The sequence below is a fragment of the Nomascus leucogenys genome, chromosome 3 (genome assembly GCF_006542625.1).
Source record: "Nomascus leucogenys isolate Asia chromosome 3, Asia_NLE_v1, whole genome shotgun sequence".
NCBI classification, from domain to species: Eukaryota; Metazoa; Chordata; class Mammalia; order Primates; family Hylobatidae; genus Nomascus; species Nomascus leucogenys.
The window spans coordinates 144,251,504-144,273,820 of NC_044383.1; the positions used below are offsets into that span (position 1 = coordinate 144,251,504).

General features: G+C 43.8%; 1 protein-coding gene and 1 pseudogene across 3 annotated transcripts in view; one reads left to right on the plus strand and one right to left on the minus strand.

Moving 5' to 3' along the window:
* The first annotated feature begins 954 nt into the window (after nt 1-954).
* TULP4 (TUB like protein 4) overlaps nt 955-22,317 on the plus strand; it is a 293,022-nt gene continuing 271,659 nt past the window's right edge. For all 3 annotated transcript variants that reach the window (XM_030809905.1, XM_030809906.1, XM_030809907.1), the window contains exon 1: nt 955-1,064. The gene's annotated coding sequence lies outside the window, so the exon portion shown is untranslated. The remainder of the gene's footprint in view (nt 1,065-22,317) is intronic.
* LOC100597571 lies at nt 6,234-21,112 on the minus strand (annotated as a pseudogene).

Genomic DNA, 22,317 nt, shown 5'->3' on the forward strand with positions numbered 1-22,317 from the left:
TCAGAATTTAACAAACTCGGTCCAACTTTTTTTTTTGACAAAATTCACAGAATCAGGAATTCTTAAGTCTGAAACGGATTCAAAAACTTTTGCAGACAGGCAAAATAGAAAACAACGCTGAGCCCTTGCGGAAGAGTGGCTGCTATTCCTAACTATATGGGGCCTCTAATGCTTCAAATCAAGGAAAAAAGAATGCTTTTTTTTTTTTTTTAACTACACGTGTGAAGAGTCACACAATCGGCTATGCTATTTCTTTGCACAAGCTGGAAAAAGGAGAGATTATCAAGTTTCGTTGTTAGCAGGACATCCATCAAATTTAACAGGAGGGGGAAGGCTGTGAATTGTTCTTCCCTGAGTTAAAATGACGCTATCCGGTCCTTTCTCCATGGACAACTGAAGAAGAGATGCTCTGTCTGGGATGTCACCATCGCGGCCACTCGGGTGACCGTTTTCCCGGGGAGCTGCGCGGGTCGGTGATGCCAGCACCTCTGTGCTCCCGGCGGCTTTCCCTGTAAGACATAATGGGACTGGGACGTCCACTTCCGGCTCAAACGAAGTTCAGACGGCGCGGAAGCCGCACGGTGCCCGGGTGCTGAGGCCGCCCCGAGCCAGGAGACTGGAGGCCTAGGCCCGGCACTGTGGGCATCTTGGGCACCGTGGCGCGGTGCGGGCCGGGGGCGGGGGTCTCCCGGGGTGGCGACGCCGGGGGTGCCAGCAGGTGGCCCGGGCAGGCGGCGGCTCCGGTGGCGGGCGGCGCGGCGGCCCGCGAGGTGGCGTGGGGGACGCGAGCCCTGGGCCGGGGAGGGAGGGCGGCCGGGGGGCGCCAACGGCCGGCGGCGGGGGCCGGGGCGGTAGCGCCGGCCGGGGAGGCGCCGCTCACCGCGCCGGGTCACGTGGCGCGGTCACGTGGCGCGCAGCCGGGCCGGCGGCGGCGGCGGCGAAGGGAGGCGGAGACTCGGCCGAGACGCGGGGGGAGGCGGCGGCGGCGGCGGCGGCGACGCGGGGCTGCTGGAGGCGGAGAGGCGCGGAGGAGCCGCTGGGGCTGCCGCCACGGCCGCCCGGAGGTGAGCGGGCGCGGGGCCGCTGTCGCCGCCGCGGCGGGCGGGGCGCCGCGCAGTCCCGCGGGAGGGGGCGCCGGCCCGAGCGCCGTCCCTGCCCCGCCGGGCGTGTGTCCCCCTGCGGCGGGCCCTGGGGTCTGCGCGGCGGGCTTGGTGGGCGCGGCGGGCGGGGGTCGGGGCGGTCGGTGGCTGCGAGAGTCTTGGGAGGGGGCGGCGCGAGGGGGCATCTGACCCGGGCCCGGCGGCCGTGGCCGCTGCTTGGCTGTGGGAGCCTTTTGTCTCCGCGTGTGAGAAAATGGGGCGAAAGCTGAGCGCGAGGCGGGCGTGCGTGTGGGGTGGTGAGTGTGGTGTGTGTGAGATCGGGAGGCGTTTGGCTTGGAGCCATTTTTTTTTTTCTTGATTGTGGAGACAGAAAATCCCTGAAAACGGTTTCCCCAGGGAGACTGGGCTGCGCTCCTCCTCTTCCTCCCCGGCGTCGGGCCCGAGCGGCTTCCCCGGCCGCGCCGCCACCTCCCCTGCCGGGCCCGTCTCCCCAGCCCGCCTGCCCCACCTTCCGCGAAGCCCCCGGGCGAGCCGGGTGTCTGCAGAGCGGGCCCGGTCACCTGTCGTGGCAGCTGCATGGAAATCCCAGCGCTTCTGCTGTCTGGAGTCTGTGCTGTTTCCTCTGGCAAATCACGGAGATTCTGCTCCAAGCACCAACCCTTCCTTTTTGCCATGCGCTCCACAACACAGAGCAGGACGCCGATTCCGAAGTTTGACCCGCTTGGGGCAATTAGCTGGGAGGTGTCTGCTTCTTCCTGTGGCGACACCGCTTCAGGGATGAGAAGGTGAGGGTGGTTTGGCTTTGTGGAAGGAAACGAGGGTGACACAGCTCTCTCCCTGGTTAAGGTTTGTTAGGGTCCTATTCTTTCTACCTGCTGAACTACCCTTGTCATCAGAAAGTCTCTTAAGACTTTCCCGTCGGGTATAATCAGCTCCCCTCGCCAGGAACTGTCTCCTGGATCTCTTTGGGGTCTCCCCCACCCCCCTTTTGTTTTACAGTAGTTCAGCACCTTAAGGATATCCTTTAAGTCATTGCAATAGGCAGGTTTATGAAAAAGCACAGAGGAAGTTATTTCTAAGGTTTTGAAGGACGTAAAAACCCGTTGCAGGTGTGGGTGTGGGTCCCTTCCTTTGTGCCACTTCTTCCGTGTCTGGGGTCTCCATTTCTTAGTTGAAGTTCTTGCAGACAAACCCGCTGGGAATGGTGCGGTGGTCCTGGAAAGTTCTCCCCGAGCTTCGCAGCGCCAGATTGCTGGGGCGTGAGGTTGTGATGGATGAGAAGTGACAAGGCACCTTGCACATAGCCACACTGCAATCCAGAGAGGCCATGGGCACACTCATCTCGCGTTGTGCAGTGATAGCCATGTTCTGAATGGGAGAGTCACAAGTGTCCTGTCTTCTAGTGAAGTCCTTGATAGGTAACTGGCATGGAAGTGATGATATGAATAAATTGTGAATAGCTAAATTTGATGTTTAGTTCCTCAGTTTAAAGAATAGTACTTAATTTGTGTGAAAGTTGTTAGACGATGTGGATTTCCTTTAAGAATTTTAAGAGCTCTATATTAGGGCTGTGGAAGTAGCAGGTATATTTATTTATTTTTGGTTTTTTACATGATGTGGGGAGGTGTTGGCTTCCAGAGTTAAAGTCAGTAGTACTGAATTAGAGGCAGGAATACAGGGAAAAATGTTTTCAACACAATGGAACTTTCATACATGGAAGATGATTAGGAAGTCATGATTGCTTCCTGTGGTTGAGAAATACGAACTTTATTCATTTACTATTGTTTATTTTAAAATAATGTCGTCTTCGTTTAGAAAGTTTGTGTGTATAGGCCGGGCGCAGTGGCTCACGCCTGTAATCCCAGCACTTTGGGAGGCCGAGGCGGGTGGATCACGAGGTCAGGAGTTCAAGACCAGCCTGGCCAAGAAGGTGAAACCCCGTTATCTACTAAAAATACAAAAAATTAGCCGGGTGCAGTGGCAGGCGCCTGTAATCCCAGCTACTCGGGAGGCTGAGGCAGGAGAATCGCTTGAACTCGGAGGGCGGAGGTTGCAGTGAGCTGAGATCGCGCCACTGCACTCCAGCCTGACAACAGAGTGAGACTCCGTCTAAAAACAAACAAAAAAAAAGAAAGTTTGTGTGTATAAATCATATTTATCTTTCAGCCTTGCATATGGAGCTCTAAGAGTGGCAGTTTGGTTATTCACAGTTTTTTACCTACCAAAACTCTGAATAGAAAAAGATTTTTAACCCATAAAGCAATGTGTGGTACCTGAAGCCTGTTTTAAATGGAATCATCCAACATTGATGCTGAGATAGCGAGTAATGAAAGAAGGGTCAAGAGACAGCAGCCTTCCTTCAGGCCAAATTTCAGCCCTCTCACTGGATAGTTTATAGGACTGTGGGAAGCCCAGGTTTTCTTTTTGATTTTGCTATAGATTCCAGTATCTGAATTCAGGAAGGTTTGTGGAGTGGCTACCATGTGCATGGCTAAGCTAGGTCGGAATGTTTCTTCATCTGTTCTGCTCATTGACAACATCAATTAACAATCTCCTGGAGACAGTGAACTATGCATGTGATTTGTAAAATGCATTTAAAAACTGAGTACCACCTCTTAAGAAATGCTGCGATTTAGTTACTGCATGGGTTTCTGTTTAGGATTCTGTGAAGCATTTCAATATTACCAAAAGCCTTACAGAAATTGTACATTTGTCTTTAGTGAGACTGCATGGAATATGTAATTAAAATGTCAAATTTCTTTTAATTTGGCTGAGATAATGTTTAGTTACTAAATTGTAACATACTAAACATACTAATTTTTTTGTGGTAAAATGTACATACCATAAAATTTATCATCCTGGCTGGGTGTGGTGGCTCACGCCTATAATCCCAGTACTTTGGGAGGCTGAGGCAGGTGGATCCCTTTAGGCCAGGAGTTCGAGACCAGCCTGGCCAACATGGTGAAACCCTGTCTCTACTAAAAATACAAAAATTAACCAGTTGTTGTGGCACACACCTGTAATCCCAGCTACCTGAGAGGCGGAGGCAAAAGAATTGCTTGAACCAGGGAGGCTGCGGTTGCTGTAAGGTTGCAGTGAGCAGAGGTTGCACCACTGCACTCCAGCCTGGGTGACACAGTGAAACTCTGTCTCAAAGGAAAAAAAACAAACTTAAATTTTAAGTGTACGGTTCAGTAGCATTAAGTACATTCACGTTGTCATGCAACTATCACTTCTGTCCAGAACTTTGTTCAGAGTCCCAACTGAAACTTCAGACCTGTTAAACCCCAACTCCTTCTTTTCCCCTCCCTGCAGCCCCTGGAACCCACCCCTCTATTTTCTATCTCTATGAATTTGACTACTCTAGGTACCTCATGTAAGTGGAATCACACAGTATTTGCCCTTTCATGACTGGCTTATTTCACTTAGCGTGATGTCCCCAGGGTTCATCCATGTTATAGCATGCGTCAGCATTTGCATCCTTTTGTTCTTGCTGTTGTTTCTAGAGACAAGGTCTCACTATGTTGCCCAGGCTGGTCTCGAACTGTTGGGCTCAAGCAGTCCTCCCAGCTAGGCCTCCCGAAGTGCTTGGTTTACAGGCATGAGCCACCACGCCCAGCCGAATTCCTGTCCTTCTAAAAACTGAATAATATTCCATTGTATGTATATACCACATTTTGTTGATAAACGTTCTAGATTTTTGTATACTAAATGTTAGTAACTGTGGTACTTCATGATGATCAGGAACCTTGTATTTGACCTTAGTTAAGACCATGAGGCAATGATCAGGAACTCTGACTAGAAGTTATAGAACACTTATTTTATTAAAACAAATTTAATTAAATTCGTTAAAACAAATTCGTTATTATTTAATGCATAGAAACTCTTTAAAATAAGGACCCATGGGGGATAAAACCAGTAAGTGTGTTAAATCCTTGCTGGGTCCTATCACTTCTCTTCTATATGGATAATGACATTACAGCACATCTTCCTGAAATTGCAGCTGATGCAGATGTTGTTTTTATTTCCCAGCTAATGTTGTAGTGGTGGTATATTTTGCTGAATGGAAGGGTATATTCATTTATAGGGCTCCTTTAAAATTCAATAAAGCTTAAAGGGAAATGTAGGTAAATGTTAATAGAATTCCAGTATGGGAAAAGTCTTTCTAAGCTTAACACCAAATGGAAACCTACAAAGTAAAAGATTTGACAGCAGTTTTTACAGCATATGTTATTTTCAGTGTCTGTATAGTGAAGAATGGCATGAGCAAAAAGACAAATGACAAACTGGAAAAATACGTGCAACATGTATTAAGCATCTCAATTTATATAGAGCCGTAAAAATCAATAAGAAAAAGATGAACAGTTCATTAGAAAAATGGGCTAAGGACATGAACAGATCTTTTTTTCTTTACATTTCAACTTTTTATCATGTAAATCTTTTTTTTCTTGTGGCCATTCATTTAATTAAGTGAAGAACATCAGTGTATTAAGAAGGTTCCTCTTTATCACATGATATTTCTAAGCAGATATTTTGGAATGCTCAGAAGATTCCACTTTCAGTCACCTAAGGCCTCCTAAGACATAATTTAAAGTGGGACTTGAACAGAAAGAAGTGTCTTCAGACTCTAGCTGAAATAGTAGAAGTAGTTTCTGTTTAAATCCTGGAAAACCTTAGATAAGGTTTGTGAAACTGAAAAAAGATCAAATCAGCACACACAGATAAAGGATACAACAGATACCAAGATGGGTAAATGCCCAATTATTTTCTTTTTCTTTTTTTTTTTTTTTTGAGATAGGGTCTTGCTCTGTCACCCAAGCTGGAGTGCAGTGGCCCCATCTCGGCTCACTGCAACCTCTGCCTCCCAGGTTCAAGCAATTCTGCCTCAGCCACCCGAGTAGTTGGGACTACAGGTGTGTGCCACCACACCCAGCAAATTTTTGTACGTTTAGTAGAGACAGGGTTTCACTGTGTTGGCCAGGCTGGTCTCGAACTGCTGACCTCGTGATCCGCCCACCTCGGCCTCCCAAAGTGCTGGGATTACAGGTGTGAGCCACCACGCCTGGCCATATTTTCAGTCCTCATAATCTGTACAAAGCTATGAGGCAACCAGTAGGCCATATCTCACTAGGCAGACTTTGAGGAAGATGTTTTCCATTTGAAACACAAGAAATTATTTATGAAAATATGGAGATGAAGAGGGAGCAGTTCTGTGCTTCTTGCTGTGTTACCTTTATTATATTCCTAATGTCACTGAGACTAGTTTAAAAACAGCCTTCAACAAGAATATTCTCATCACCAGCCACCTTTTCCACCTTTCTTCTTTTTCTGTTGCTGTTTCTTTTTTGTTGCTTGAGCCCCTGCAGGTCTCTGTTGTCTTGGGGGTATGATGTTACTTGTAGAGGCAGATAGTGTCGCTGCACTGCCAGATCTTGGGGAGGTGGATGGGCTACTCACAGTTTTTCTGGCATCCAGTTCAGATGAAGTTCCTGCAGTTGCTCCCTGGGTCCCTTTTCCAATCTGATCCTTCTTTTTACCCTTTCTTCCCTGGTAGAAAGAACATTCTTGCATTGGCAGCCATCTTTCTGGATCTGGGGTAAACTTTTGGGTCATAATTCTTAGGCAATTTTCCCTTCTTTTTCTTTTTCAAGTCTCCCTTTCCTTGTTCCTTTGGTTGACTATCTCTAGTAACTTTTCCACCCTTCCAAATGTACATAGCACCAGGAGAATTTTCAAGAGCCTCAACATCTACTTTTAGAGACATACTATCTGATGATGGCAAATGTTTACTAAGAGCTTTGCCTTTCTCTGTATCTACAAGTGAGTAAGCAGAAATAAGCTGTGCCAGGGTGTGAATATCTTTTGGATTTTGTTTCCGTAGCTGTTCTAAGGTCACTAATTGCCTCCTCCCACCCATATTTGAGCTTGAAGTTTGCAGCTTCTTTTATCAAGGACAAATGTTTGAGCTGATGGTTTTGATACCACCGGATAGCTTGTGTGAAGACCTCAGTGGTACTATTAATATCTTCTTTGTGGCTATACATGGTCACTAATGCAGACACCATGCCTGGTTTCTGCTTTAACTCCTCTCTGCTTCTCAATATTAGACATGCTAAGAAATATTCTCTTGAGAAATTTTCAACTGTGCCATGGTCAGCTTAATTTCAACTGCATTTTCTTTATGCTGATCTGAAAATTCCTGAAGCAGCTCTGTTGCTTTTGCGTGCTGCTTTTCACGCAGAGCTGGGCAGCTTGGATTAACATAGGTAAGAGATACTTGGGACTTTGGGAATGTAAACTGGCAGATATTTTGAGGCATTGTTCGGCCTGGTTTGTGTACATAGCAAGTAATGCCTTGTTAAATTGTGTTTTTTTTTTTTTTTTTTTTTTTTAGTTGGTGTCTCGCTCTGTCACCCAGGCTGGAGTGCAGTGGCGTGACCTTGGCTCACCGCAACCTCTGCCTCCCTGCTTCAAGTGATTCTTCTGCCTCCGCCTCCTGAGTAGTTGGGACTACAGGCATGCGCCATCACGCCCGGCTAATTTTTGTATTTTTAGTAGAGACGGGGTTTCACCATATTGGCCAGGCTGGTCTCGAACTCCTGACCTTGTGATCCTCCTGCCTCCGCCTCCCAAAGTGCTGGGATTACAGGCATGAGCCACCGCGCCCGGCCAGCTTTGTTAAATTCTATAGCTTGTAGTTGTTTCTTGGAAAGCTTAAACTCTACTCTTTCTGCATTGGTTAATTTCACTTCTTGGAGTCAAAGACGTTTTGGTCCTTGTTAATGGTAACGATGTTATTTGCAATTACATCTAGTAACCCTACATCTGTTGGTTTTAGTTTTATTATTTGATTGTAAAGTTGCAAAGCCTCCTCTGTTCGACCCTGAAGCTGCAGAATGTAGGCCATCTGGCCATGAGTGATGGCCAGTCCTGCCAGTGGGTCTTCCTCAGTCCCATCAGCGTCTTCTGATAATGAATGGTGGCAAAGACCTTCAGCTTTTTGTAGGATGTTCATGGCCTGGTTCAGCTGGCCGTGGTCTGTCAGTGCACACGCAATGTTGTAGCACAGCTCATGTGTGCCTTCTTGGAAGCCCAGGCTCTCTGGAGCCACTTTTTCCCAATTGCTTTGAGCTGCAACAACTGCTGAAGGGTTTGTTTTCCTCTCCTCATCATAATCATCGTGGGAGTTTTGGACAAGATCTCTTTATGCTACTAAGCATTCATCATAGCGTTCCAAACGGTATAACACTTATCCATAAAGCTCCTTCAGTTTGTCTGTCTGCCGGTTGGCACTTTCTACCGTCTTCAAGGCATTCTCAATTCTGTTGAGCCTGTACTTGTAATATGCCTTTTCAAAGGAGAGAGAATTATTCGCTAACAGTTTGGTGCAAGTATTGATGACATTCAAGGCTTCTCTGAAACTTCCATTCTGGATAAGGCATATCACTTTACAATGCAGGCCAGTTACATCATCTTTGTTGATCTGCAGTATCTTATTGACAGTCTTGAGAGCACACATGAAGTTGCTGTTCTGGCCGTACCGGTTCACTTCATTCCACAGCGCAGGCACTGAAACTCCACCCTGCTGCTCACTGTCGCCCAGGCTGGAGTGCAGTGGCACAATCTTGGCTCACTGCAACCTCCGCCTCCCGGGTTCAAGCGATTCTCCTTGCCTCAGCTTCCCAAGTAGCTGGGATTACAGGTGTCCACCACAACACCCAGCTAATTTTTTTGTTGTTTTTAGTAGAGACAGGGTTTCACTATGTTGGCTAGGCTGATCTCGAACTCCTGACTTCGTGATCCGCCCGCCTCGGCCTCCCAAAGTGCTGGGATTGCAGATGTGAGCCACTGCACCCGGCCTATCGTGGAAATTTTAAAACATTGCTAACAGTGGAGACTGGTGTAATAAAGCACTGTATCTTGCCCAGCTTTGGCAATTTTAAAACATTACCAATTTTGTTTGAGCAGTACCTCTCATGTCCCTCCCCTTGGATTATTTTAAAGCAAATCAAGCTGTCATAACTTGTCTGTAAATATTTTAGTACATGGCTTTAAAAGAAAAAGACCCCGGTCAGGTGCGGTGGCTCACGCTTATAATCCCAGCACTTTGGGAGGCCGAGGCGGGCGGATCATGAGGTCAGGAGATCGAGACCACGGTGAAACCCCGTCTCTACTAAAAAAATACAAAAAATTAGCCGGGCGTGGTGGCGGGCGCCTGTAGTCCCAGCTACTCGGAGAGGCTGAGGCAGGAGAATGGCGTGAACTCAGGAGGCGGAGCTTGCAGTGAGCCGAGATTGCACCACTGCACTCCAGCCTGGGCGACAGAGCGAGACTCTGTCTCAAGAAAAAAAAAAAAAAAAAAAAAGACCCCTTAAAATAATTACAATACTGTTATCTTACCTTAAAAGTTTTTTCTTAGTATCATCAAATATCCAATCAATACTCCTTGACTGCAGTATATATTTGTGTGTATGTGTGTGTGTGGGCATGTACGTGTGTGTGTTTATATCATATCATATATACATATATGATTGTTTGAATTAAGATCCAAATAAGGTCCATACATTGCAGTTGGATGGTTTAAAGTCTCTTTTAACCTATAGGTTCTCTATCTTTTTTTTCTTTGCAACTTTTTATTGAAGAAACTGAATTTTACTCTTTGCATCCTTGTAATGTAAAATATTTTCTTTTATTTCTTGTGTTTCCTATGCATTGGTAGTTCATTGTAGAGGCTTAATCAAAAGAATCCAATTTTATTTTTTTGTGAGGGCAGGATTATTTTCATCAGGAAGTCTTATTTCTTTCTTTTTGTGATACTAGCAACCATTCTTGAATGTTAACTTGGTCCATGAGTTCAGGAGGGATTACAATATGGTTACATCCTGGTCATTTAGTTATTAGCTGAAATAGATATGTGTGTGTGTGTGTGTGTGTGTGTGTGTGTGTGTGTGTAGAAATTCTCCTTTGTCAATTATTTGGTTACCTTGAGGTATAGAGTGTATAGGAAGGGTGTGAAAAGTGTCTGATTATTTCCCTTGATTTACCAGTTTTCAGAGTTATGATTTGGTCCCCTAGTATCCCCCAGTGGTGATGGATGAGGGTTTTAAATTTTTTCTCATAACATTATGAACGCCTATTTTAGCATACGTGGTGTGTTTCAGTCCATTGCAGTTACTGTCCTTTTGATGCTCAAATTGCCCCCTCTTTGGGCAGTATAGGCTTATTTAGGTTGGCACCTGAGTCCTTCTGACATGTCTCTAGTAATCTCATAGCTTCCTTGTTTTATGGTATGATGAGATGTTTCAGGTTCATGTTGTATACTTTCTGTTCAGACAGAAATCAGAGCAGACCATTTTTAAAAGAAAAAAATGTGCAATAAACAAAATGTTCAGTTTTACTAGTCATTAAATAAATAGAATTCAGAGCAAAAGTAGATACCATTTGTTGTGGACTGTTTGAGTCCCCCTACCCCCCTTCATATGTTGAAGCCCTAAGTCCCAATGTGATAGTATTTGGAAGTGGGGTCTGTAGGAGGTAATTAAGGTTAGATGAGGTCACGAGTGTGGGGCCTTCATATGGGCTTAGTGTCTTTAGAAGAAGAGACACCAGAAGGCTTGCTTTTTTTCTCTCCAGGATGGCAGCTGCCTACAAGCCAGGAGAAAAAGCCTCAGAATGAAACTTACCTTGCTGGTACCTTGATCTTAGACTTTTAGCCTCCAGAACTTTGGGAAATAATTTCTGTTGTGGCCGGGCATGGTGGCTCTTGCCTGTAGTCCTAGCAGTTTGGGAGGCTGAGGTGAGAGGATCACTTGAGCACAGGAATTTGAGACCAGCCTGGGCAACATAACGAGACTTTGTCTCTATTTATTTATTTTTTATTTAAATAATAATAAAACTAAAAACATAAAAGAAACATAAAATAAATTTCTGTTCTTTAAGCCACTCAGTTTATGATTTTATCTCAGCCTGAGCAGACTTAAGACAGCATTTTTCAATGATTATGTTGGCAGTGTAATTTAGACACAATTTTTTTATTTTTTTGGAGACAGGGTCTCACTTTGTCACCCAGGCTGGAGTGCAGTGGTGCGATCATGCTTACTGCAGCCTGGCCTCCCAGGTTTAAGCAATCTTCCTCCCTTAGCCTTCTGAGTAGCTGGGGCTACGGGCACATATCACCACACCTGGTCAATTAAAATTTTTTTTTTTGTAGAGATGAAGTCTCACTATGTTGCCCAGGCTGGTCTTGAACTCCTGGGCTCAAGGGATCCTCCTGCCTTGCCCTCCCAAAGTGTTGGGGTTACAGGTGTGAGCCACCGTACCCGGCCTAGACCCAATTTAGACCTTTATGGATTTGAAATGATTTGGTAAAGTTTAATATAAAGTATCATGTTATGATGACTTGTGCTGTTCCTTCTCTTGGTAATCTTATTATTTGGGCATCTCCTGGTGTGGAATGGGTATGATAAGGATGATGGTAATTCTCGGTGCTGGTGCAGATGAAGGGAGGTATGTCCTCTCAGATAGCCTAAGTAGACATTGATGCACTCATTCCAGATAGCTGCTGTTAGGTATCACAATGCAAAGTGTCCATAGCCTTCTACCCAGAAAGTTCACATTTAGTAGGAATTTATCCTGAAGAAATAGTAGGAAGTGTTAGAACAGATATATGTACATAGTAAAGAACAGGAAATAACCTTAGACAAGGAATGATTTAAATGGATTATATTACCTTCTTTGCATGCAGCCATTGAAAGTGATGACATGCATTTATGGTAACCAATCTGAAAAGATACCCATAATACTGAGTGAAAAAGATAGGTTACATAAACATAGGCACAGCACTTATATAGGCACAGAAGATGCTGAACAACTAGCCTTTGAAGGCTGAGCTGAGAGGATCTAAGCTTCAGAAACCACCTAATAGATGTTTGTTTAGGTCACCATGGTCTCAAAGACTGCACCAACTGGTTTAATTCTCCTGTCATAAGATTCAAGTTTCCTGGTCTGAGCATATGATTGACCTTGGGTAATTTGCCTACCCCTTAGGGGTGTGCATGTGTGTGTGTGTGTGTGTGTATTGTTCTCAGTTGAGATTTCCATGAAGACCATATAGAATGGGGACAGACTCACAAGGAGAGTTGAGGTTATTTTAACTAAAGAAAGGGGAAGACATTCCAGGAAGACAAGGAGATAGATGCTCACTACCTATTTAGCTAAAATTAAATACATTCTGGGCCGGGCGCGGTGGCTCACGCCTGTAATCCCAGCACTTTGGGAGGCCGAGGTGGGCAGATCACGAGGTCAGGAGATCAAGACCATGGTGAAACCCAGTCTCTACTAAAAATACAAAAAAAGATTAGCTGGGCATGGCGGTGGGCGCCTGTAGTCTCAGCTACTCAGGAGGCTGAGGCAGGAGAATGGTGTGAACCCAGGAGGCGGAGTTTGCAGTGAGCCAAGATCGCACCACTGCACTCCAGCCTGGGCGACAAAAGTGAGACTCCATCTCAAAAAAAAAAAGAAAAAAAAATTAAATACATTATTTGCTCAGAAACATTAATCACCACATCTCCATAAAATTACTGCAAACTCTGATAAATATGTGCTTTCTTTTCCCTTTAACCATCTCTTTACCATGGTAGGATCTATGCCAGTGAGTCAGCTCTACTTGGTTTCTTGCTTTCATAGAAAATAATTGGTGAAAATTAAAATTTTGAATTCATGGGTTTAAAAAATTATGTCTTTTTTCCTTTTAAATATGGCTAATTTAGAATCATATTTTTTCTAATGTAAGCAGAAATAACAGTCTCTATACTTATGTGGTGTCAAGGATACTCACCCGTGAGACAAAGAGTGTTTTAAGAATAGAATTGAAATGTAGTGTTTATGGAAAGCTCCAACAGTAATGGTGTGGTAGGTTATAGAGTGTAGGAAATTATTCTGTAGGTGTGCAGCGGTGCTGTGCAGAGGATATAGATTTATTTGAACATCTTTCTCACTGTTATTATTTTTAATCAGAAACACAATTAGAGTCAAAATGGATTTGAGAGAGCTTTGCAAAAGATACACACTGTAAGATACTGATTTCTCACTTTTTAAAAATTAAAGACTCAATTTAGACTGTAATGGATGGGAAAGGATTTGGAAACACGTTACATGGGGTATTAGGTTATTACCATTATTTCTACTGTTTCTTCCTTGTGTAGTTTTAACATGTATCCCAGTTTGTAATGGGCATATTAGATCCCCTGGGATAAAGTGCTTGTAGTGTCTGATCTATTAATGTCTGGTTAAGTCTAAGAATTTGATCCTTTAAGTCAATCATGGTTTATGAAAGATTTTTTTAAGATTTTTGTGAAAGAAAGCTATGAAGTCTTATAGCTTTTATTTGTATGTTTCAGCTATTGATCCAGCTAGTTACTAGTTGGAACACTACATTCTACAGACTCACTTGTATCTGCTTTCCAAAACTGTTGCTCAGCAATTTTGAATTCTACTTAAATGTTATAGAGTGTTGTCGCTGGGTTCAGAATTTTTTCATCCTACTGGATGTTTCTTTTATTAGTTTCTTGTCAAGGACAAAAGGAAGATTAGTTTAAACTTCTTGAGTCAGTTACACCTCTGATTTGGGTGTGTGAATGATTTTCAGTCCCAGTTAGGGAAGTCAAGAGTTTTGTGTAGGAAACTCTTACAGGACCATGTTGTTCTCCCCTGCAACTGTGCCTTTCTACTATCTTTGGCTATTAAGAGTGTGTTTACCTCCATGGGGAAATGCACATCATTGTTACGAATGGCTACAAACCGAGCTGTTAGTGCTGGGGCAGTTTTAATATTCATGAAAAGTTGATCAGCAGTGATGTTACCATAGGCTGAGAAAATACACAGGATTATCTTTACACGTAATCAGTTTCTTAAGCTTCAAATGACCCTCTTAGCCACAAAACCGGAGGCACAAATTCAGCTCCAATGGTTAGAATATCAAGACCTACATCGTAAGAAGTTAGGCTTATGCTGTGCCCACAAAACCCATCAGCCAAAGCTGACATTTTCGGCAGAGTTACTGTTTAGAGTTGTTAAATAATCAGAGAATTTAACTGTTAACTGTATGTTAACAGATTAGAGAATGCCATTAAAATGTGATGCCTGGCCGTGCATGGTGGCTCATGCCTGTAATCCCAGCATTTTGGGAGGCTGAGTCGGGAGGATCATTTGAATCCAGCAGTTGGAGACCAGCCTGGACAACATAGCCAGGCTTGGTCTTTACAGATAATTTAAAAAGTAGCTGGGCATGGTGGTGCACCTGTGTCCCCGCTACTCGGAGGCCTGAGGTGCAATGATCGCTTGAGCCTGGGGAGGTTGAGGCTGCAGTGAGCCATGATTGTACCACTGCACTCCAGCCTGGGTAACAGAGCGAGACCCAGTCTCCAAAATAAATAAATAAGTAAATAAATAAATAAAAAGTGATGCCTGGATTTAATGTATCTGAGAGAAAGAGGTTTAAAGAGGTTGGGTTGCTCAGGTGTGGTGGCTCACACATGTAATCCCAGCATGTTGGGAAGTTTAGGTGGAAGGATTGCTTGAGCCCAAGAGTTGGAGACCAGCCTGGGCAACATAGCTAGACCTACTTCATCTCTACAAATAATTTAAAAAATTAGCCCGGTGTGGTGGCACGTGCCTGTGGTGCCAGCTAGGTGGGAGGCTGAGGTGGGAGGATCACTTGAGCCCAGGGAGGTCAAGGCTGGGTGACAGAGCGAGACCCTGTCTCAAAAAAAAAAAAAAAAAAAAAAGCGGTTGGGTCATAGGAGAAGCCCGTAAGATGAATGCGGTTGACACTAAGGTCACCTTTTCCAGGCCTTACAAGTGATTTGAGCCTTTTCCATTTTTATTCTTGTCATATTTTCCCATGAAATGAGAAACTCAGTCTTATGTTTCATATGTAGAAACCACTTTTCTGAGTTAATGTTCTGTTGCCTGAATAATGAAATAAATAATCTAATATTTGAAATGCTTGGGGGTAATACACAATAACTCTTAATAAAAGACAGAAAGCTCACATTTTGCTTATCTTATTCCATTAGAAATTATTTTTAATACTGGGACAGAAGTGAGAATAAAAGTGGCACACATTCTGTTTTGTCTTTTTACCCAGCTTTGCCTCTGAGGGACTCGGGAATAAATTAGGTAGTGTAGGATTGGGATGCTGCCCAGAATCTATCTATTGTAGCTTACTCTAATGCATCAGTTCCCAGCCTTTTTGGATTTATGAAATTCTATTTGTGTTTGATTTTTGCATCTCCCTCCTCACAACTTCAATGGCTGTGACAGCCGAGTCTGTGTTATCAGTGGAGAGCAAAGTGCTGATAGGAACTCCACAAATTTTCTCTCTCATTCAATTTTATCTTAATTACATCAACCTTTAATTTTAACTATTACTTTCAGACTTTTTCTGGACCATTAACAAGCTGCTCAATTACATTGCTATACAGAATATGTTTATTTAAAGTTTTTGACCAATTAAAATGCCTTGAAAAATTTTGTGATACAGTGTAAAAAGTAGTCAATGATAGTGAGAATTGTATTTTATGTGCATTTTTGTCCAAGAAATTTGATAGAGTAATATTAAGTATCATTTGGTCCCTGCTAGGCTAAAACTGCTTCTTTTGAGACGGAGTCTTGCTCTGTCACCCAGGCTGGAGTACAGTGGCACAGTCATAGCTCACTGCACCTTGATTTCCCTGGCTCAAGTGATCCTTCCACCTTGGCCTCCCAAAGTGCTGTGATTAAAGACATGAGCCACCATTCCTGGTTAAGATGCGTTTCTTTTCTTCTTTTTTTTTGTTTTGTTTTGAGACGGAGTGTCGCTCTGTCGCCAGGCTGGAGTTCAGTGGCACGATCTTGGCTCACTGCAGCCTCCGCCTCCCGAGTTCAAGTGATTCTCCTGTCTCAGCCTCCCGAGTAGCTGGGACTACAGGTGGCTGCCACCACACCCAGCTAATTTTTGTAGTTTTATTAGAGACTGGGTTTCACCATGTTGGCCAGGATGGTCTCCGTTTCTCGACCTTGTGATCTGCCCGCCTTGGCCTCCCAAAGTGCTGGGATTACAGGCATGAGCCACCATACCCGGCCCCAAAATGCTTTTCTTTAGAGAGATACATAGAAGCAATAATGTTTATGAGGTGCTTTGAAATCAGCTTTCTGTAAATTTATTGTAAAATAGAGAAGTCTCGAGGTTGACCATATGGTTCAGAAATTGTAGGAGTATTGTTCTTAATTCTGAGAGCCTTGGGATACCACATTTTTTCTTCCCTTTCTTAGCTTTGTTTTCTGTGTTTTGCAAATACCTCTTGTCTCCTTGGCTGACTGATGGTCATATAAATGGAATCTCCTTGGCTGTCCTTCACCCATGTTTAGTTGGTGAAGTTCTTTCTCCCCCACATGACCAAGAAAAATGGCATGTGATTTTACTGATAGGGAATCGATCTGTTACTCTGATGTATACAAGACAGCCAAAACTTGATGTATACAAGAAAGCACTATCAGGTGAGTGATACCAATGATCTATGGAGTTCAGTTTAAGCCAATGTCTACACTCTTTTAATTTTCATCATTTATTCATTATTTATTACCAAACCTTTCACTAGATTGTTAATGACTAGCAGAATTGGTTTCGCTCCTTTGGTGTTGAGTGGTAAAGTGGACCCCAGATGAGATGTCCCAAGAAGGAGGCCGACAGGGGAGGCTGGGCTCATTCACAAATTAGATCACAAAAGAGCCCCTAGAAGTTAAGATTTAGTTAATTCCTTTCTCTTCATTATGTGTCTGCCTGGCCTTAAGTACTGTCTGTTACCACATAATATTATTTTAAGAAGCAGACTATTAATATTTTATAGCATGGGTTTATCTAATGTTACTGGAAGATTGTTAATCAGCTGGGATGCATACCTTCAGCTACTGAATTTTTTAGTTCGGTGGTTTAATACGGTCATACTCTTCTGTGTGAAAAATAATTTTGTTTCTTGGCTTCTATATTCATGTGTGGAACTTCATTGTCATGTGAGATTTACAAGCTTCTGCCTCTTAATTCTTAATATAATATAACTAATATTTTTAATATGATTCTAACTTAGACTTAATATAAACTATTTTTTATATATAGGGACATTTGAAAGAAGTACACTGTCTCTTCTAATTCTCTGGTCTCCTTGTACATTTAAAAACACACAGAAATAACAATCAAAAAATTCCTGAGATAGATTGGCTCTAATGTAAACTGCTGAGTGATGAGTAACTGTATTTTATTTTAAAAGATGCTTTTTCTTTGGATATGTGAGTCTCTCTCAAAATCCAGGTAAATGGGGCTGCAGGTGGGAAATGACTGCTCGCCTGCATTGAAGCTTTTCCACTTCCCTCTTCTGGTGCTGATTGGCTGGTGCTGAAATTTGAGTCTAGTTTTGACAGTGCAGTCTTTGCACTCCTTAGTCTCTTCTCAGGACCCCCACTTCTGGTTTGACCAGATCACTATCGTAGGCACCAAGTAGCTAAGCTTGACATACTGAGCTCAGAGAGGAAAGGTTTTGGATTCTAGAAGATTTTGGTTAGGAATGGTCAGATTAAACAGAGGTTAGCTGCATTGAAGCTCCACTTTCTCTAGGAGAATTCTCAGGCTACAGAGAACCCAGAGGGTTTGGATGGTTGGGATAAAACATGTAGTTGAAGGAGATTCTGAATGTGAGTTTGGACGGTTTTGAAATGTGTGAAGCAGTTGTAGCAGATACAGCATCTAGGCCTGTAGCATTTCGTTTTTTTAAGTTTATGGAGTTTACTGTGTTACTGTTTTAGCCTCTTAGGTGTATAAATATTTTTCATGGTTGGTTGCCTTTTAACTCTTATGTTCATGACATATTTTGATGTGTGAAAGTTTATTCTGTGTAGTCAAACCTATCAATCTTTTTTCCATTGTTTCTACCTTGATGATTTGCTTAGAAAGTATTTTTCCCATGGAATGTTTTTTCTTTTTTTTTCTTGAGCAGATGTTGGGTGTTTTTAATTTTTTTATGAGCTTTTATTTATTTACTTTTTTAGATGGAGTCTCGCTCTGTCACCTAGGCTAGAGTGCAGTGGCATGATCTCAGCTCAATGCAGCCTTTGCCTCCTGGGTACAAGCGATTCTCCTGTCTCAGCCTCCCAATTATCTGGGACTAAAGGTGCGCACCACCATGCCCAGCTAATTTTTGTATTTTCAGTAGAGATGAGGTTTCACCATGTTGGCCAGGACGGTCTTGATCTCTTGGCCTCATGATCTGCCCACCTCGGCCTCCCAAAGTGCTGGGATTACAGGTGTGAGCCACCGCGCCCAGCCAGCATCTTACATAACTAGAGCATTTGTCAAAACCAAGAAATTAACATTGGTACATTATTATTAATTGAACACTAGACTTGTTTCAGATTTTGCCAGTTTTTTCTTTTTTTCCCCTTATTTTAGTGAAAGCAAGTTTATTAAGAAAGTAAAGAAACAAAAGAATGGCCACTCCGTAGGCAGAGCAGCCCGGTTTTTTCACTAATGTACTTTTTCCAGGGTACCACGTTGGATTTAGAAGGGGTAGGTTTTTCTATCCGTGTTTGTATAGAACTTTACAGCTTTACAATTCAGAGTCCTTTCACACACATATGGTAATTTAGATGGAAAATAATCTTGGGCATTGGTCTTATTAGACGCATCTGCTCCATGAAGCTTACGTATTGGCAGGGATGCTGCTCTGCATGTGTGAGGCCACAAGAAACTTGGGCATAGACATCCCATGCAAATTGTCAGTCGCTGCTTCTATTTTCCATTATTTGTTCATCTTAATTCCCTAAGATGTTTTGCTCTCACTCTGCTGTCTCGTTCTTCTTTTGCCTGGACCTGAGTGGAAAATTAGGATATGTTGTTGCTGATTTTTAAGTCTAGGAGAGAAAGTCACCCTCATTGTGAGGAAGGATGTATTCCTATACATCACCCTCCAGGATCTAGGTGTGAGGCATGACCAGTCTTCCAACTTTATTGCCTAGGCAAGACATGTTGCCTGAATAAACACGTGTCTTACTCTTCAGATAGGTTTGAAAATCTCTGTGGCCTGCTCTCCTGTCTCTGCCCTGTCGTAAGTGGAGACAGATGGACAGAACTAAGAGATGGAGAGGGCAGGCAGGGAATTAGGCAGAGCAGGCTGCACGTTGAGTGACTTCATGTCAGGTGGGCTGCCTGGTCAAAACAGCATTAGCAGGGAGGCCTTAGATGCCTCTGGATTTATTACCTTGTGGCTTCTCAGCTTACACCTGTTAATGTTAGTTGACCTGAGCTTTCTCATCAGCAACCAATAGTAGCTTCTATTTGTGCATTCAAATAATCTCCCCTCTTTCTAACTAAAACACTTTTTTTTTATTTTCTTAACATTTTCTGACCTATAAAACACCACTGCCCTGCCTTTCCATATAGAAGACAGAATCTGCCGAGCACGGTGGCTCATGCCTTTAATCCCAGCACTTTGGGAGGCCAAGGTGGGCAGATCACCTGAGATCAGGAGTTCGAGACCAGACTGGCCAACATGGCGAAACCCCGTCTCTACTAAAAATAGAAAAATTATTATCTGGGCATGGTGGCAGGCACCTGTAATCGCAGCTACTCGGAAGGCTGAGGCAGGGAGAATTGCTTGAACCCAGGAGGCGGAGGTTGCAGTGAGCTGAGATCGCCCCACTATACTCCAGCCTGGGTGACAGAGCAAGACTGTGTCTCAAAACAAAAAGAAAACAGTGAGAATCTGATTATTGTGCATGCCTATGGAGGAGGGGTCAAGGAAAGAGTGGAGAAGGGAATCCTGGTTTTGGCCTCCAACCAAGTCATTAGTAAATCAATGGAGACAGAACCTTGCTCTGTGGCCCAGGCTGGAGTGCAATGGCATGATCTCGGCTCACTGCAGCCTCCGCCTTCTGGGTTTAAATGATTCTCATGACTCAGCCTCCTGAATAGCTGGGATTACAGGAATGCGCCACCATGCCTGGCTAATTTTTGTATTTTTAGTAGAGGTGGGGTTTTGCCATGTTGGCCAGGCTGGTCTCAAACTCCTGACCTCAAGTCATCTACCAGCCTTGGCCTCCCAAAGTGCTGGGATTACAAGCGTGAGCCACCACACCCAGCCCAGAAACACCATTTTTAAGGTAGATGTCCATTAGTAGATTACACATACTTCAGTTTGGCCAGATAAGAGTGTTGGCCTTTTCTCCAAGGAGTTTTTCTGAATGGTTTGTGACTTTTTCCATTGTAGGTGATAATCAGTGCTTACTTATGTTTAACACCTAGTTTACAAAGTATTTTTCCACATATGCCATTTCATTTGGTCATCACAGCAACCTTGCACAATATGTCAAACACATATTTTTGTATTTTATGAGAAAACTAAGGCTGAGATTTGCCTGTAGTCATGAGGTGTTAAGCAGAAGTCTTGAGACTTGAGTCTGCATCTCCTGATTAAAAACTCTGTGTCCCGGCCAGGTGCCGTGGCTCACGCTTGTAATCCTAGCACTTTGGGAGGCTGAGGTGGGTGGATCACCTGAGGCCGGGAGTTCCAGACGAGCCTGGCCAACATGGCGAAACCCTGCCTCTACTAAAAGTACAAAAATTAGCTGGGCATGGTGTCAGGTGCCTGTAGTCCCAGCTACTCAGGAGGCTGTCAGGAGAATCGCTTGAACCCAGGAGGCGGAGGTTGCAGTGAGCTGAGATTGCGCCACTGCACTCCAGCCTGGGTGACAGAGTGAGACTCTGTCTCAAAAACAAAACAAAACAAAAACAACCGAAAAACTCTGTGTCCCTTCTCTTACTCCCTCACTCCCACCCCGTGGCCTCCCTCTGCATGGATCCTGTCATGTTTATGGATCCCCCTGCAGGTGTTGCTGGAGGGGGCTTTCTCTTGGCAGTTGTAGACACTGTTGGGGACCAGAGCATGTACCCCAAATTGATAACCGGCAGACCCTATCGAGTGCATATCTAATGTTCTTTCTTCCATTCTTTCTAAGTAGAATTGGAATTTTGTTTAGAGAGCCTCTTGTCCCCTGTGTGACTCTTGGGAAGGTGATCTGATCCCTAGCACTGGGGTAAATCCTGACTGGTTTCAGCTAGTCACATAGGTCCCATTCTCCGTAGGTGATGACTGTAGGGGTGAGCCAGAGACCTAGTTCTGGTCAGTGAGATTAGTGGGAGGTCTGTCCAGAGGTTCTGGAAAAACAGCAACAACTCTAGGAAAGGTGGCCTTTTCTTCGTCTGAAAGTTGTCATGTCTGGGTGTGGTGCCTGAAACTGTTACAATTGTTTTGCTGCTGGTCTGAGCATGAAGCCAACATCAGGGTGAGGACTGAGCCAAGCCAACAGCAGAGAGAACTCTGCAGAGCCCCAGTGTACCATGCCTGGCACCCACTAACCTTGGACTTGTTCTGTGAAATAAATTTTATTATTGTTTACGCCAATTTAAGTTAGGATTATCTGTTACTTGCAACTGAAGATGTGCTAACTGATGCAGTAGATTTCATTCTTTCCCTCGTTGCCTGAAGAAGTACAGGGTATAAAGGCAGAACTGATCTAGTCAGAAGGTCAGAGGTGGCTTCCCTGGGGAAATGCAGAGGCCTTGGTGGGAGACATCTCTTTTCTTGCTGGGCCTTGTGTGTCACATTTAAGGATTTTGGTCTTTATTGCAAGAGCGGAGCCTGTTACAGGTTTAAGTACTGGGCTATGGCATGAATGCAGTGAACTCTTATTATTTAAAGTAACTCTCTAGTTACTTAAGCTACTCCTCCTAGAGAACACCTTGGCTTAACATTCCAGAGTTGAGTTTGATTTGCTGAGCAGGCAAGGAGCAGTCAGTGGTTAAGGCTTTGGTGATTAGTAGGTGTGTCCAGAAAGCACAGAAGAGCATCTTTGCTTGGAATCTGATGAAGTGAACAGCCCAGATTGTTTTCTTTTTTCTTTGCCAGTGCGTGCATGTGTGTGTTTCTGTATGTATGTGTATATATAACTTTGGTGTGTGTGTATATGTGGTATGTATACTCACATGTACACACATATACCACACACACACAGGCAGCTTTCATGTTTTCTACTTTAAGGGTAACTTGTGAACAACCTGTTGTTCTCTAAGTCTTTGATCAGTTAAATAAAAAAGTTGCAGCCAAGAAACCAAGAAACCTGTTGGCAGTTA